A 3,852-nucleotide genomic window follows, 5' to 3' on the forward strand; every position below is an offset into this window, starting at 1 on the left:
TAAGAGATACTGGTATCCTCATTTTACAATACAAGTGTAAAAGTAAAAAATAGTGCAATTCATAGTCACTTCTATAAGAATTCTGCACCCATCTCACACCCCAAATTTATTCCTTACACTTTATGTTTAAGATTATTCTAGTCACTGAAGGTCAGACATCATTGTTAGGAAAAATAGAAAATTACACGCTAAGTACGGATGACAGAGAGGAGGGAAAGGGTGAAGAACAGTAGGGGTTTATGTTCAGAAACCTTACTCCATGTAGATCCTACTCTAAAAATTATATGGATCTTGAGACAACAGAGATTCCCACCTTCTAAGTCTTGTGCTCTAGCCAAGCTTGACACAGATCCTAGAAGACAAGTTTTTTGCCCAAGGCTAAAACTGCTGATTTCTTTTCCCAAGAATTTTCCAGCTCAATGGATGCTTTTGGCCCTGAACCTGGCTGCCTATGCACAGCAAGTGAGATAATGACACTGGGCTTCCTTTAAAATGTGCCACTGAGATCAAGGGTAAAATGAGAAAAGCCAATTAGCATGAACACTCTGCAGAGTCTTGCTCTCTGGTGTCATGGTTGTCATGAAGAATTTCCCTGCGGATTCCAGGCCCACTTTGCCATGTGCATCCATTCCCTACTTCCCTGTGGTCCTGTCATATCTTGTGGTTCTAACTTCACTGACCTTGAAGTTTCTGGGGCGGAAAAGAACATAAGGAATCTCCCAGTCTCTAACTCTCAATTTCCAGGTGTCAGCCATGAAATCAACGCTATTAAGAGATGCCCATCATGGCACAAATTGTTGGTCACATAGCTTGATGACAATGGGTTGCAGATATATACACTGTCCTGTTCACAGAAGTTCTAAAAAACTTACTGAATTCTTGATAATTTCATACAGTGTATTTTGATCATATTCAGGTAACCTTCCTTATGTACACACCTTTACTCTCTGCCTCCTGATTCCATGTTCTCTAATGCTATTAATAAGCTTTATACAAGCTAATTTGTGTCCCCAAATGCCCTTTGGTATGGGTCCATCCCCTGGAGCCTGATCAACCCACAAAGTTTCACAGCATTAGAAGAAACTGACTCTCCATCTCCTTGCAGCTATCAATCAATTGCCAATAGCTTCAGATGGGGTTTCTTACCCACCTCCCTCCTCTATTCTGAGAATTTGTCTGGCCTGAGTCTTGGGCAGGCTGTCACAATTACTTTGTATTTATATGATTTACTGCCCTGCAGTCTGGAAAACACTATTTCCTTGTAGTCATCTACCACCTCTGAATCTTACAATCTTTGTGCCCCCTCTTCCATCTCTGAGTCTTGGGAAGAGAGGTTGTGATATAGGTGATCCATTCAAGATTACACATTCCACAGTCTTATTCTCACAAAGCATTTTTATGTAGATACACACATTTATTTCCTCAAATACCTAACCTGAATCAATCATTACAATATTCATGATTATTTGTGTAAAGAAATCAAGGACCAACGATATACTAAGGCTAGTTCATTTCAGTCATGGCTTAACATGATAATGACATTGGACACTGATACCACAATATTTGGCTAGAATTCTGTGTTTTCCATTTACTGCTGTGTGACCTTGTAGAAATTAACCTTTCCAAGTCCCATTATATTCATCTAATAGCACCTGTTAGTTCACAGAGAGCTCTCAGAGAGAGTGTGAAGCTAGGTAAAGATTATAAAGCACTGTGTAGTATTCATTATGTTTTCTCTTTACCACTGGGACATACAGTTTATTCTCCTTTAGAATGCTTTTTAAAATATTTTATTATAGCCGGGCGTGGTGGAGCATGCCTTTAATCCCAGCACTCGGGAGGCAGAGGCAGGTGGATCTCTATGAGTTCAAGGCTAGCCTGGTCTACATAGTGAGTTCCAGAACAGCTGGGGCTACAGGGAGACCCTGTCTCAAAAAGACCAAAAAAATTTTTTATTAATTATTTCTATTTTATTTTATGTGTATATTGCTTACATCTATGTAAGTGAACCTGTGTTGTTCAATGCCCACTGAGGTCAAAAGAAGGCATTGAATTCCTCTGGAACCGGAGTTATGGATGGTTGTTAGCCACCATGTAGGTGCTGGGAACAAAATTCAGGTCCTCTGCAAGGGCAGCCAATAATCTTAACCACTACCATCTTTCCAGTTCAATTTTTACCAAGCATTAAGAACATGACAGCAGCCTTATGTTCCAAATATTTCTTGATTATTAAATTATAAATGCAAAATTTAAGGTGTTGTTTTGATAACCATACAGTTCTCTTAATTACAGTTTGCCAGTAAAGTTTTTTTTTAGGGGGGTGTTGTTTTGAGACAGGGTCTCACTATGTAGCCCTGGCTGGCTGGAAACTCACTACATAGACCAGGATGGTCTCCAACTCATTGAGATCCACCTGTTTCTGCCTCCCTAATGCTGGGATTAAAGGAACTGAATTTCTCTGTGCCATTTTTCATACTCATGAAATGAGCTGTTTTACAGCTGCTGCCCAGGACACTGTTAGTATGTATAGAGCCTTCAGAATGGTGTCTACACAGTGAAAACACTATGCAAAGGATAGCTTAATAGCTATCCAATTAGTATTGGATCATGAGAGACCCGTGTAATGATGCAAAAGGGACCTGATGAGGAAATTCACAACTTTCTTCATCTAATACTCCTGGTAATAACTAGTGCAGAATATTTATAACTGGTGGAAAATGGCAGAAAGATTGCAAGAGCCAGAGGTGGTAGATGAATACTAGGAAACTGTGTTGTCTGGGCATCATAGTATAGTTGCATATGTGAACTCACAGTCCTTGTGACAGTATTCACAAGACTTGTGCAAATCTAAGCCAGACAGGGGCCCAGCATGGATGGAAGAGGTGGGCAAGAAGTCCAGATCCTAGCCTTAGGTGAGGGTGTTTTGGCAATTGATAGACGCTTTAGTTTCCAACTTGACTCAATCTAGAATCACCTGGGAGGAAAGTCTCAATGAAGGATTGTCTGCATTTGATTGGCCTGTGGCATGTCTGGTATGGGGGTGAGAGGTTGTCTTAAGTTATTTCATGTAGGAAGACTGAGCCCACTGTGGAGGACAGCAATCCCTAGGCAGGAGTCCCTGAACTATATTAATGAAGAAATCAAGCTGAGCACAAGCAAACAACCAAGAATGTTATTGACTACGGATGTGATGGGACAGCGGCATCAAGCTCCTGCTTCCTTGAATTTCCAACAATTATGGACTGTGACCTGTAATTGTAAGGCCCCCCACAATCCTGTCTCCCTTAAAGTTGCTTTTGTCAGGGCATTTTATCATAGCAACAGGAACGAAACTAGAACACCCTCAAATTATCAGAGAATCCTGAGCAAAGGGATCAAATTGGAGGCATCACAATACCTGATTTCGAGGCATAATACAAAACCACAGTAACAAAATAGCATAATGTTGACATAAAATGCATAAATCAATAAAACTGAATAGAAAGCCCAGAAATAAACTCAATTTTGTATTTAGTGTCTCAAATTGAAGCTTTCTCTCTTAGAGAGGAAGGAGGTTCACACAAGTCAGGAAGCTAATGAACCTTGCTCAGACAGTTACAAGACTCATGAGCCCTCCCCCGACCCTGGGTTACATAAACAGTAAAGCGCTGCTGAAGGAGAGGATACTCTTCAGTGGAGCTGCCTGGAAGTTGGTCAGAGAAATCTAGGGATGCAATTTTCATGAGTCATCACCCCTGTTGAGTGGGCTTTTTAGTGATGCAGTTGCTTTTGACACATGCTCCTGCAAGTAACTGCTCATCACACTTTTGGAGGCAACCCCAATACACTTATTGGTTGAGTGAGAAGAATCAG

This window comes from Nannospalax galili, unplaced genomic scaffold (assembly GCF_000622305.1).
Source record: "Nannospalax galili isolate Female #2095 unplaced genomic scaffold, S.galili_v1.0 scaffold936, whole genome shotgun sequence".
NCBI classification, from domain to species: domain Eukaryota; kingdom Metazoa; phylum Chordata; class Mammalia; order Rodentia; family Spalacidae; genus Nannospalax; species Nannospalax galili.